General features: G+C 31.8%; 1 protein-coding gene across 15 annotated transcripts in view; it reads left to right on the top strand.

Annotated features, from left to right (window-relative positions):
• PARD3 (par-3 family cell polarity regulator) overlaps window positions 1–14,909 on the top strand; it is a 666,452-nt gene that overhangs the window by 431,367 nt on the left and 220,176 nt on the right. The window lies entirely within an intron of this gene.

Raw genomic sequence — 14,909 nt, 5'->3', positions numbered from 1 at the left:
GGTAACTGTATGAGGTTATAGTTTATGGATATGTTGCCAAACTGTGTTGATAGAGAAGTTTCAATTTTATGCTAATGAAAATACACATTCTTCCTCAAAAAAAAAATTCCTTAAAAGTTTAATACATATTGAATTTAATTAAACTAGAATCACCAATTCCTCTGTGGCAAAGGACCTAAAGAATTATTGTTACTTTAGCTGAAAGAGATATTGTTAATTTCTACAATGTAGCTGCAATAATAATTTGAAAATCTTCAACTATGGTAGGTTATATATAGTTAAATTTAGTATAAAATATTTATAGTACAGCAGAAAGCCAGGGCTTTTTTTAAACCACAGTATTCATGACATATTGTAAAGCAGGAGGTATTTTCAGAAACATAATAAACAATAAAATTAGGGCTTTATATCTGTGTTAATAGCCATCAATTTGCCCTTTTAGTTCTTTAACTTCAGATATAGTCTATGTGTAAGAATGTCATTAACATGGGAACAGCATTTGAAAGATAATGTTATCACTTTTGAAAGGTTTCTTGAAGTGACAGCCTTGTGTTAAAAAAAAAAAAAGCTAGAGATAATTTATCTGGATTGTCATTAATCTTAATTTTGCCATTTTTTTTGTTTGATTAGAGATTTTGAGCCATGTATGACTACATAAATATGTAGGTAGGATGAAGAGTAGAACAATTTTTATGATTTTCAAATATTTTATTTTCTCCAGTCACATGTAAAACACTTTTTTTACTTTTGTTTTTAAAATATTGAGTCCAGATTTCCCCCTTTCCTCTTTATACCTTCCCTTTGAGAAGCCTCATGTGAAGTTGTGTGAAACATTTGCATAAAAGTCATGTTGCAAAACATGGATCCCAGTCTTAAAAAAGAGAAAAATCCTCAAAAAAAAAAAAAAAGAAAAGAAAAAAAGAAAAAGAAAGTGAGGGGAAAAAAAAGTATGGCTTCAGTTTATATTAGATACAATCACTTTTTTTCCTCTGGGTATGTATAGCATTAAGTTCTTAAGAGTATTGAATTATTGTATTGCTGAGAATAGCAAAGTCATTCACAGCTAATCATCTCACAATTATCTCTTCCTACATAAGTAATACATTTTACCTTGCTTGAGCTCATGGAGAACTTATCAATTTTTTCTAATAGTATCCTGCTCTTCATTTCTTATAGAACAATAGTGTTCTTTCATAATTCCATACCACAGTTTCTTCATCCCTTCCCCAATTGATGAGCATCACCTCAATTTTCATTTCTTTGATGGGACATATTATCAATGAAAAAAAATTATTTCAAAAAACTTTGATTATATAGTTAGCCAGAATAAAGGTTTTGAAGAGGACATGCATGTACTTGAACCTAAATGACTTTTTGAAAATATTTGATATGCAATGTTTCCTGATATCTTCCATATGCTATCCTTTTGATCTTGTAATGTCACTTTCTTCTATCCAGTTCTATTACTTATTTTCTTCCTTCTTTGTAGTTAATCTCCATTTTTTTTTCCTATCTTACATGGCCCTGTGCTTAGTATAAATTGCAAAGTCCTTTTGCCAATGTATATTGCCAACCAAGAAATACTTTAAAAAATTTCTGGTTGTCATAGTCCCTAAGATCTTCAACCATGAAAATTGTCTGTATAATTCAATTGTCTTTCATTTTGTTGATAGAACAATGCCAGCTTCTGCCATGAATCTGAATTGTTGAACCCTGTTTGAAGATAGGTATACTCTTCCTCAAAGAAATTTTCATCAATTTATAATTGCATGATAGTTAGCAGTTTTCTAATTTACCCTTCAATGATTTTTCTAATGTATAACACCCAAGGTTGTAGATCTCTCTTCTTATTCTAGTGTCCTGATTTTACCCTATCTTGTTTTTACTGTACAAATGGTATTTTCCTCATAAAATCTTATAAGTTTTTAAAGAAAATTGTAATGTCCAGGCTAGCTTTCTGGAGGTCCTGTGGAAGGGCCTTTGTCTCAGCAGGATAGACACCATGAGATTGGACAAGAATAGAGCCCAAAGTCTTTATTGTCTCTTACACAGTCTGTGTCTGTCATAGTCTGACCCAGTCTCATCCAGCGATCTGCCAGTCTGCCAGTCTCAACAAGTCTTCATTTTAGTGCAGAAGGGAGACGAGTCACCAAGAGGATCGTCAAAGATAAAATGTCTATCTTCCAGTCCTTCTTAGCCTTTATATATCTTATTGTAATTACATCATTATAACATAATGATTATGTGTGAACTTAGAGAACCATTACATCACTACACAAAGTACTATATATATATATGAACTAGAGAATCATCAAGTCCACTGAGTCAAAACCTTGTTTCAAGTATACTTTTTCAGAATTCCAGCCCTCTACAGAAAATGCTTATGAAAACTTTTTTCCTGAATATTTAAAATAAATGTGTTTTGGCCTCTACTCATCTCAACCTATAAATTAAATATAATTTTATTAAATTTATATTATTATAATATAACTCACTTGTTATTGCTGTAGTCTGTTTAGTTCTTCAATCTCCTATGAGTGAAAAAGCACTTATTAAATACTTACTAAACATGTGTAAAGAACTGTGCTAAGAATGTGAGGTACAATGCAAAGGCAAAAAAAAAAAGTCTCTCTGCTAAAAAAACATTTCAATATAAGGAAGCAAAATATATATGGCAGTACATGATCTGGAAATCTAGTGGTCTATGAGGTATAATGTTAGGTCAGAAATAGTGTCTGGTAATCCAGAAAGAGTGTGCAGGAGGCACAGCAGATGGCAAAAAAGATAGAAGAATCATGACTGGGCAGCATTAGTTATAGTAATCTGTGGTATTCATTCATCAATCTTGTTTTATGACAAAACAAGGGATCACTGCCATTGTTGTTTGGGGTCCAGATCAAGATTGTAACAGATAAGTTCATTATCAAAGAGATGCATCAATAATAGTAAATTTATTTAGTCTAACTTGATGAAATCCCAATATTAGGATTGAGATTTGCATGTATTTTATAAAACTATTTTTCTTAGGAGGGGTTCATAAGTTTTTTTTTTTTTTTTTGTCTGCCAAAATGGTCTATGTCACAAAAAACAGTGAAAAATAAATGGTTAACCCCCAACCTAAGGAAAGCCCTAAATCTGTGACTTAGAATGACCTCTTGGATCTAGAGAGGAACTTAGAAGTCCTTGGTTCATTCTTTTGTAATTTTCTTTTTGTCACTAAATCAAAGTTTGAATTTTGAATTAAGAAATATTTATTCTGTACCTGGCATATTTTGGTGCCAGGCATTTTACTAGGCACTAAGAATGACACTAGGCACACAGAAATGACAGAGATGGAAGGTTATCATATTACCCCCCCCCCCTTTGACAGTATTATGCCTTTTTAGAATGAGCCTTGTTCTTATCATTGGGCAGTGACATGTAATATTGTGTTTTGCTATCATGTACTACAATTCTTATACAAGGTCAGCCAAAAAACAAACAGATTTCCCTCTATCTCAGCCTCTAAATACAAAGTCAATCCATCAGTTAAGAAAGTATCTATGGCCACTCCCTTGAAACACAACCAACTACCCCTGGGGCTAGTATTGCCATGTTGTAAATCCAGCTTAATTAGGTGTTTTGTGTGTGCTGTAAGTCCCTATGGAAATGGTTCCTATTTGGAAACCCATTTACTCTATAGAGAAGTGACAAGTGTAGCTTTTATGTGCCTAGGCTTGTAACTATGTATGGAATCCTTTTTTTTTTTTTTTTTTTTTTTTTAAATTGACTTGTATTTGAACTGTATTAAAGGACATTTTCTTGCTAGGACAAAATCAGTTTCCCAGTTATTTATTTTTAAAAGCCCCCTTTTGAGTAAGGCATTATGTTAACATAAAAAAAAAAAAAATGAAAATCACTCCTTGCTGCCAAAGAATATATATGATACTGGTGGGTAGACCTTTTGCCCAGAGAAGAAAATACAACAAAGCTCCAAGAGGGAGAGGACATTAAAAAGAGAGGAAACAGGAAAGGCTTCTTCTGGAAGGAACCACTTGAGTCTTGAAGGAAGATAGGAATTCTAAGAGAAAGAAACAAGCAGACAGCATGGAAGATAGATATCCAGGACAAAGAATCTCTGAGTTCAGGGTATAGCAAATTCGCTATTTAAACTAAATTGTATTATTTATAAAAAGAAATAATATAACATGAGTTTAATATAGGTCTAAGGATTTCGTGATTCTTCTTAAAACTGAAAACTCACAAACAGGATATGGTCCAGTCAGATTTTTGGCTGCTATGTGAGGAATGATTTGGAAGGGACAGAATTTGGGAGGGTAGTAAAGAATGTTTTTGCAGAATTCCAAGCAATATATCCTGTGAACTTTAGCTGTAAATAGATTTGAGAATTTATTAAAGTTTAATGAGATTTAGAAATTGATAGAATATTAGGGATGTGGAGAGGCACTTATATAGAAAAGTTGAGAGAAACCGTTCTCTATTAGATTATAAACTCATGAAGAAAGGGATCATCTCTTCTGCCTTTGATATTTCTCAAGATCATTCAATAAGCATTTATTTATTAAAAACTTGCAGTATATCAGGACCTATCCGAGGTGCTGAGATTTCAAGCTCAGAGAATGAAACAATCCTCACTCACTTTACAAAAGCTTTTGTTGAATCAATGAATGAATGCCTCTCAAAGATGATGTTCCTGCTACTGTCCTCTGTATTTATGGCTGTGGTTGAAGACACTTTGTATGCAATCGCTATGGAAAAGACTGTTTACTTTAAGAAACTAAATATTTAGAAATGAAATCATACTCATAACCATTATTTCCAAATATGGTTTCCTTATTGGTCAAACTTGGATATTCTAGTGCAGTTATAGAATTCTAGATTTTGAATCTGAAGACCTGGATTCAATATCAAAGTTATAAGTTGTATCATTTTCAGTATCCTTTTAGTTCTGACTGACAATTTTCTTCTTCTAGGACATTTCTAGACACAATGTGTCATAATAGCTTTGGATTTAAGAAGACTTACATTCTCGTCTCATTTCTGACACATGCATTCCCTACAAGTCTCTTAAGATTTCTAAATTACTGAATTACTGTCTATCTCCATTGTTTCAGTGAATTTTCTCATTGGGAATAATGTATATTAATGAAAATATAAGTCTTGTCTGCTACCCCATCCTCGTGTGTGTCTATGTGTGTGTTATATTTGACTTTTAAAAATGGATATACCAATAGCAATCATTTTCTGTGGTCCTGTATTGACCTGCTTTTAATAATGTTAAAACAATGATATGTTGATAAGTAAGAGGCCAGGAAACCATGAGAACAAGATCCCTGGTGTAGCCACTATCGTCCCCTTCTGTAACACTCATGTTCTTTTCTTGGAGAGCTCAGGATTTGTGTCTCTCATCTAATCCATCTGCTTCTCCATATTGAATATGTCTGTCTGGAGTAAGATGAAATCATGTGGTCTGGGACCCAGCTTCTTCAAGTCACTACCTATGTTTGACAGGTTAGGGCAGCTACAATCTGCTCCCTGCTCCATGTAAATCAAACATGCTGTCTGTTTCTCAGCAGGCTGCTTATACATCCTCTAAATTAATGATTCCTAGATGCTTAGCATGTAACAATATGGATTTATTTTCAGAAATAATGTCACTTGTTCTTTTTTGAGCTGCTTGTTAAATGGGAAGCATATAATGACCAGTAAGAAGGGTAAGAAGCAGTATGGGACTAAAAGAAAGAATGTCTAAAAGATTGAAATTTTTATCCTAACAATTTAATATGAGAGTTTCAGGAAAAATAATTTTACTGTTGTATAATGTGAAATTTAACTCATTTTTACTAAGTTCTTGTCATGTTGCCAATTTTATAGCTTCCAAATTGATGCTTTTCCTATTTTGTCCCCTTTTCAATTTTAATTTTTCATTAATTTGTATATGTATCCTGTTTTCTTTGTGTTTATTATATACTTGGGAAATTAATGGAGACAGTTTTTAAAAGTATTAAAAACCACATCTGGCTCACTAGGATCTCATGATCTAGAGATAAAAGGATCCTCCAAAATTGACTCATTTAATATCCTCATTTTACAATAAAGGAAAATAGAGCCCCCAAATGATACGACCTATCCATAAGTAGTGTATGAAAGAGATAGGATGTCAAGGTCTTCTAATTCAGAATCCAAGGTCATTAACATAATACCATATGCTAACTCAATGGAAGTTCCTTTAGATGAAGCTAAATTAATATTTACTATTAAATGAAAACTCCTCCCACCTAACCACATTAATACATTTCTATTTAGTGACAGACCTTTTCTTACTGTCCATATCATGCACAACATACTTAAATAGTCCAAGCCACGATTTCAGTATTTTATGAAGCAAAACAGTCAATTTGTCTTGAAGAAATGAATCATGAAATGAATTTCAAAATAAATAATAAAAAAATTACTTTTTGCACTACTATGGCAATATCAGTATTAGTGGGTTATTACATGTTAATTATAATTATTGCATGTTAAATATAAAATGTAAAATGTGTCTAATTTGTTGAAACTAATAATGTATTTGATACTCAGTCTTACTCTGTACAATAATAATCAGGGCAATACTGTTACCTGATTATTTTGTGTAATGTAATTGAATCTAATATATACATGCATATGTTCGCTTTTGTTTTCTTAAAATACTTTATGACTAGGGCATGACAATTTCAATTATTTCCCCCTTCACTATAATTTGGGGGATCTTCCTCTATATCCTTGATATATGGTATTACATGAATTATCAGAGGCTGAACATAAGCAATATAAGTTAAATCAACAAACATTGATTAAATTCCTGTTATATGCAAGGCACTGTTAAGAGCTAGGTGGTGCAAAGAAAGGGGAAAAATAGAACTTGTCCTCAGGGAGCTCATAATCTAGTAAAGAAAGTAGCCTGGAAACAACTTTGTGTAGTAGGATATTTACAGATTAAATTGAAGATAGTTCCAGAGGGAAAACACTAACTAACATTAATTAACTACGTAATCCCTCCCTGTTGCTGTATATCTGGCCCACCTTCCTTTCCAGATGTTCATCTCTCTAGTGAAATGATGGTACAAATAATACTTTAGTATGCTTTTCTACTATTATTTCCACTCTGTCATATTTTCCAAATAGTATCTAACTTTCTTTTCATATATGCAATTCCTCTAATGCTTTTATATTCTTAAAAAATAATGAGGCACGTTTTTCCATTGACCTTATTTAGTTATTATTTTCATACTACTGCCTTTTTTGCTTTTTCTCTTCCTCTTGCTTCTCTTCTCCTTATCATCATCATGACTTACATTTATATAATACTAAGTATTTTAAGCATGATAATATTTAAGCTATAATCACATTAAATACTGATAGCACATTGTATTATTTCATTTGGTCCTCACAATAATCTTAGGGAATAGGTACTACTATTTATCCTCATTTTAAAGAGGAGAAAACCAAACAGACACACAATTGTCATATGATATTCTAGCACATCTTTTTATTGTTTATATTATTCTATTTTCTCTGTTTTAATTAAATTAAATTTAAATTTAAATTTTTTATTTATGATCTAAAACAAGCATTTCCATAACATACTAAAATTTAAAACAATGTTTTTACATGAAACTGCAAATCTGTTATATACACTTTGAGAATTATTGATTTTGTTCATTGATTATTCATTCTACATCATATTTGCAATCCATCCTAATATTTTTTGCCATTTTATTTGTCACTCCACAAACATTGGTAAGCACTTACTATGTATCAGGCACTATAATAAATGATGTAGATAAGAAAAATAAAAGAATATCACTGCATTTGAGGAGTTCATAGTCTATTTAATTATTTTTCTCTTTTCCCTTTCAAATCTTAGAAAAAACCCTCTTATACCATTTGTTAAATATGTTGCCAAAAATATTCTTCATGATCCTCTGAGATGCCCTCCATTTCATTTTGTGACATCATTGTTATGGTCAAGTGCCATTAAGAAGAGCAAATCCTTTCATTTTGTAGCCAGCTGTTTACTTTATATATCTTCAGAGTTATAATTTTAACTTAAATAAGGCATATAAAATATATTCTTGGTATCTTTTTTCCTTAGATCTTCAAAGTTACTAAACCTACATTTTTATTTCAATTAACTAGTATCTATTCCTATAAACTGATAGTTTAGTGGATAGAAAACCATACAGTGAAGCCAGGAAGACCTGACTTCACAAGTCACTCCAATTATTTTGTAATTCTTATTCAAAATGTGTTTTTATCACTTAGCACACTTCTCTATTATCCATGCACATTTCACATGTGATCGTCTCTGTTGGTTTCAAACAAGTACAAAATACCACTACATCAATCCCAGAACTAGTAACAATTTTTTTTACTTGTTAACACCTATGAATATTCCTCATCTTATGTTCCTATTTCTTCAGAAATTCCAGATTCATCTTATGTAGAAATAATCTTATTGAGATTGTTGTTCTCAGTGTTTTCAATGATATAAAGTTTCTTTTCTTCTGCAGCATAATTTTTTGAAACTTTCCACTCAGTGGTTTTTTTTTTTTTTTTTTTTTTTTTGTTTGTTTGTTTTGTTTTGTTTTTCCTGGACATCTTTCAAATATTTCTTTTTGGCTTCATTTTTAGATGATTTCTTTCATCTTGTCTTATTAATCCTTTATCCTTTCTAGTAAACTAGTAGCTAAGGAAGACAATCCTTCATATTTTTCATCCTTTTCTTCTCATAGAAAGATGATTTGTATATAATGAATGAAAACTGGTGACTGAATAAGGCAGGTGGGCCATGGTAGCAAATACCTGTTTAAGACACCTTGATTTCTGTATGTCCTGCATCAAAACCTAGTCTATTCTCTTTTGTGCTTCTCCTGGATACTTACTCCTCTTTAAAATCTACCTTGAAGCTTAGTGCAGTGTACTACATATTTGCTATGTAATATAAGCAGAAACTATTTCTTTTGATGCCTTTGCATGATAAGATCTACCAACTTGTAAGATCACAAGGGATCCTAAATACCTCTTAATATCCTTACCACAATAACTGGAAATAATTCCAATGTTCTTAACTCCATTTTCATGGAACTAGAGTTGAGAAAGTTTAGATAGTATACACAGGTTTACATAGCTTGTAAGTGAATTAAATTCAAGCTTTCTTTATATGAGGTCCAACACTATATCTTTTGAATAAATGACTTTTAAAAAAAGAATGACATCTCTCATAAAAATGTGACCTTAACTATCCTTCTAGGCAGCATTATAACAGAATGAACATAGGACTTTGAGTCATGAGTCACACTATGTTTGATAGTAAAATAATTCTATTTTATGGATAATGAAGGGAAAAGATGGTTTCATAGCTTTTAATTTGTATTTAAACACTAAGGAGTTTTCTCTATTATTTGAACACAGAAGCCAATATTTCTTTTCAACTTCTTGGTGAGTTTGTGCTGTGGCTGACCCAAAGCAGCATTCACAAGCTTCATTTATAGCATGGATTTGAATTTTAATCAAGCTATATTTGCATCTGGTGAAAACATAGTAATTAGGTATATCTTAATTACAGAATGACTGTACTGCATGATAGAAGTGCAAGTTTCTTTGTGTCATACCTTCTTTTAAAAAAGAAAGCAACTTAAAAATCTTCTTATCTGTCTATGTAATCACCTGCAAAAAAATGCCCCATAGTTCAGGGAGTGAAGAGATTAGGAACAAACTGAGATATTAATCAAAAACAAAGATTCTGTTCTTGTGTTGAAAGAAACATACCTTTTTATTTGTAAACTAGCTATGAAAATAAAACATGTATATAAATGGGAGTTTAACACAGTAAAAAACTTGAATGCATGGTTATATTTAATTCTATAATTTATTTTTAATAATAATTTATTATTATTTATAATAATAATAATAATTATTATATTATTATTAATTTATAATTTAATTCATATAATTCTATGATTTCATCTGAGAGTATCAATAGGTCAAATTAATTTACTCACATCATCTGGTAAATATGCTTATTGAAATTTTTTTATTGGAATACTTTTCTGTATTGAGTGAGTGAACATATTTTTTCTTATACTTTGGTTATAAAATCTCTACAAAATTTATAGATGATTCTTTAAAGACATAAAAAATATTCTTACCAAAAGTTGATTGTTTATTTATGAACAGAAGGGATGTGAAGCATGCATGGTTTTGTACTATTAAATTAAAGTTTTTTTTCTTTTTTAAATCATGATCCTATTGAAGAGGTTTTCCTATTAGATTCTTTTCTTGTTTAAAATTATTTTTTATCCTGACCTGTGATTTCATTATTATGAGGAACTGGAGAAATTATTGCAGATCAGAAATCATTGCAGTTGAGCAATGGCACCAACAGGTCAGATGACTTGCTCATTCTCATACAACAAGGATGTGTCTGGTAAAGAAATTGAGCTCAGGTATTCTGCTTCTGAGACTAATTCTTTATCACTCCATTTTGCCTAGCTATTTGAAACACATCTAATCCAAATTTTAAATGAACATCTTATGTTTATATGCACAGACTGAATAATAAAGCCACATATTGTTAGATACTACTTTTTTAATTAGTTGGCATTCAAATGGATTAGTTAAATCACTTCTGCCCCCAGAAAACTTTCTATGATAATGCATTATCTAAATTAGAATGCTTAAAATAAGTACAAACAGTCTTCAAAATAAAATGCAAGGGATCATTGGAAAGAGTGCTTCCTTAGAGAAATAAAATGGGCTCAGTGGCATTTGATTTTTATCAGAGATAGTTAAAGAAAAGTCACTTTCATTGACATTTGACAAAACAATAAAGCTCAATCTTTTTACTCCTTATACAAAATAGCAAATGTACTAGCATAACTGTAAAACTACATGTGCATATTCTTTATATGTGTATATAGACACATATATACACAAAAACAAAAGCACATATTTTAGCATTTGCCAATATGCACCATTCATATATACTCTCTTGTGAAAACAATCTCTTAATTTGGTGACAGAGCCAAGATCAAACATATGGCCCCTCCCCCCCAGCCCATTCATCATACCTTTGACAAAACTAGTAGAAGGAAAAGAAAAGGATTACTTTGATGCTATTGATTGAGAATTGATCATGTATTTCTGTTAAATGATAAAGGATCAACATTTGACTTTGAATGGGCAATGACTTTGTTTAATAAATGGCACAAGAGATTCAGTATCTGCTTCCAATTGAAGACATGAAGAACTAGTCATATAAAGATACCTGTAACAGTAACAGTTTTTTGGCGGGGAGAAAAGGAGGTATCTATATTTTCATTGTTCTGGAACTCCCTCTCCTAATGTAGATCATCTGTAACTTATAGTTTGAGAAAACTATCTTTTCATGGTTTATCCACTTGAAAGAAATCCCTAACTTACTTTAAGTGACCAAAGTAAAAAAAAAAAAAATAATAATAATAAACTGGGAGTTTTTGGTAAGAGAAAATATAGAGAATAGAAAAGTTTAGACATATATTAGGAGGTTGAAGGAAGTAATAAGTAGATTTGTTTAACTGCATGAAAGTCACATGTCAAATTAAATCCTTACATTTATCCTGTTTTTATCTTATAAATTTTTTGGTAGACCTAGGGCTTGATTCCTTGACAGGATACTGGGACTGAGTCAAAAATGAAGGCACCGTTGGTGATTCAGGTTCCTATAGAATATGATGATGGTTCATGATCCAGCAAGGGAATAGGAGAAAGATAGTTGAGCATTTAGTCCAGTTTGGTTCTCTCTATGTAACCACATTCATTGGCACATAAGGGATATGGAATTGGTATTAAAATATGCTTTAATTTCCCCTAGTATTTATGTGAAGATTCTGTAAACAATAGAATTCTTCAGATTTTCATTTGAAAATTTTAACCTGCTTTCTACATATGTCCATGGTCATCATAACACATACTTACATAGTGATTTAAGGTTTGCAAGTGTATAAGAGTACTTGGTACAGGGATTATATATTTTCCAGATATGGAAATAGCCTTTGAGATTTTAAGTGATTTAGCTATGATCACAGTTCAGAAGTCCCTGATTCAAAACAAAGTCTTCTTCTAAGTATGGTTCTATACTTGTATATATATTTGATGTATAAGAGAATATGGATCATTCTATATAATTAGTGCTTTGGCCCTTGCTCTTCACTAGCAATATAAATCCATAGAATAAATTAATTAAAAGGAAACTTCATTTTAGAGATGAGAAAACCAAGGATGAGAAGTTTTGACTTGCCCAATGGCCCTTATTTATTGGGGAAATTGGGATTAGAAGACAGGTTTCTTAGTTCCTGTTTGAGAGGTGATACAAAAGATTTCAAAATTTGATGGTTTCTTAGTAGCCTTCTAGTTCAGTGCATATGTTAAAGGATCTTTCATTATAATATATACTAGACAAGTAGTTGTGTAGTCTTTGTCCTCCTCCTCCCCCCCAGTTGGGGTCATACAGCTAGGAAGTGTTAGGTATCTGAAACCAAATTTGAACTCAGCTCCTCCTGAATTCAGGGCTGGTGCTCTATCCACCGTAGCATCTAGCTTCCCCTAGAAGACCTTCTATGAAGGGGAGTCCACTACTTGTTAGTGCAGCTCATTCCACTATTATACGTTTCCTATAGTTCATTTTTCTCAATATTATTGCTTGATTTTTTTCCTATTTTCAAAAGCAAGGTGCCATTAATAACCAGGTAACAATTTATTGCCTTGAAATTGAATAGTGCTTTATATTTTATAATTTGCTTTCTGTTCATTGTCTTATGTGATTCTGATAATAATCCTGTGAGGTACCTATATAAAGGCATCATCATTATCATTTGTAAATGAGTTAACCCAAGTTTAGGGAGAAATCAAGACCATAGAGTTTATAAATAGAACTGGCATTAAAACTTGGATCTTCTAAATTTATGGCTAGTAGCACTTCTATTATTCTGAGGGTAATAGATGTTGGGTTTTTCTCCAGGACTAGGTATTTATGGAAAATAGAGGATAGTAGGTCATTTAACTAGCAACAGAATAGTAAATTGAAATAGGAATAATTCCAAATTAAATTAATCAAAGAAATACTTAGAGTATTAACCTAGATGGATCCATAGGGCTGGGGTTCCAGCTCTTTGTCTGTATAATTTGTTGACTAAAACATTTCACCTTGATGGGTATAGATGAGATGTTCTGCCTCATCTGTACAAAGAGAGAGTTAGATGTAATCAATGACAAGTTTGTGATTGTATCAGGGACACCAAATAAGAACTGGGGATTCAAAGATTGATTTCATATGATCTTTCCAGGGAAAATATCAGCAATTCCATAGTTTATTTCTACTCTTATCTAGGTCAACTTGCCCTGCTCTAATCTGAAAGAAATTGGCTTTTTTTTTTTTTTTTAAACTACATATTTCTTAAAAGGTGATTTGGCATAGTAGAGAGCTTCTGAAAAGACATACTGGCTCCATAAACCTGGCTCAGCACTTAACCTACCATCTTGCACTGGTATAGGGAATATTTTCACCAATCAATGATATTACAGATCTTATCTCTGTCCCTAAATTTCTTTAACATCATAATTCTGTTCTAACTCTACAACTGGAGACACAAAATCAAATCCCAAACCTGAAAGGGTAAAAATTCTTTGCCTTGGGTGTCAATGACCAAAATCATCTCATCATTTGATAACTTCCATTCAAAGCAATCACAGTTCCATAAATAGTCAAAATTATTTTTTCTTTTCCTTTTCTAATTGATCATCTCCAGAATCATATTTATCTCCCTTTATTTGAAGGTAATTTTTTGTTCGTTTGTTTTTAGCCTATGCTTATTAAGGTAATTTTTCAGAAGTTCTCTTGATAGTTTATTTGGGATGCAGTTTTAAAAAAAATGATTCATGTATTGATTTTTGATTTTAATCAAAAAGTGACTTCAGTGCTTTAATGCTAACTTATAATTTCATCTCTTCCTTTTCTTTCCTTTTTCTTCTCTTTCCTTCCCTCCACTCTCTTCTCCTCTTTCCCTTTCCTCCCTTCTTCTCTCTTTTCTTTTTTTCTTTTCCTTTCCTTTCTAGCACACTTAGTGCCTTCAAACATTTGGAGCTAGTTCTGGGTGTTTTGCCATAGTTTTTGTCAATATAGAAATCTAATTGAGGTTTTTGATAATGGGCCAAGATTTTAGTTCTGGTCTTGGGTTGATTTCGTTGCTTGCATAAGTTGGTTACTGTCATATAGGAGCCTCAAAAGTGTGCTGCATATAATTCCTTCATGCACTAATCAGTATGTAGATATAGATAATACATCTCTGTAATCATTTGTATTTCTAAGTTTCAGTTCATTTTGTTCCTTTGACCACCTGTTATTGCCCTTCATTTTAATACAGAAAGAGAGGATTTATGATTGGAAGCATAATGCTAACTTCCTTCAAAGTCTTATGGTATGGATCATTCAGAAGCCAAGGCCACCTCATAAGACTTGGAAACAAAACAGGAAGATTTACATTATTTAATGGCAGAAAGATAAAATAGTCCTTTGCTCTACAAACTCCTATACTAGTTACAATTTAGTGACTAGTATCACTGTGTACCATTAGTATTAAATGGGCATGTGAATGGAAGCATATAAGCCAGTAGGGAAGAAACACAAGATTCTTTGCCCAGGTCCTCTTTGCTAGTGACTGGCAAAGTTATCCCAACACTGAGGGATGAGAATGGGTGTCCACCATATAGGAAAATCACTATAGATGTTATGGTTCTCAATGACAAGTTGAGGGACTGCTTTGAAAGAAACTAGAGTGTATTTACTTATTTTTTCTTTTTATTCAGCTTGCCACTCACAAGGGAAGTGC

The sequence above is a fragment of the Sminthopsis crassicaudata genome, chromosome 5 (genome assembly GCF_048593235.1).
Source record: "Sminthopsis crassicaudata isolate SCR6 chromosome 5, ASM4859323v1, whole genome shotgun sequence".
NCBI lineage: Eukaryota > Metazoa > Chordata > Mammalia > Dasyuromorphia > Dasyuridae > Sminthopsis > Sminthopsis crassicaudata.
Note: the sequence above shows the minus strand (reverse complement) of the source record. Positions and strands in the feature narration are given on the sequence as shown.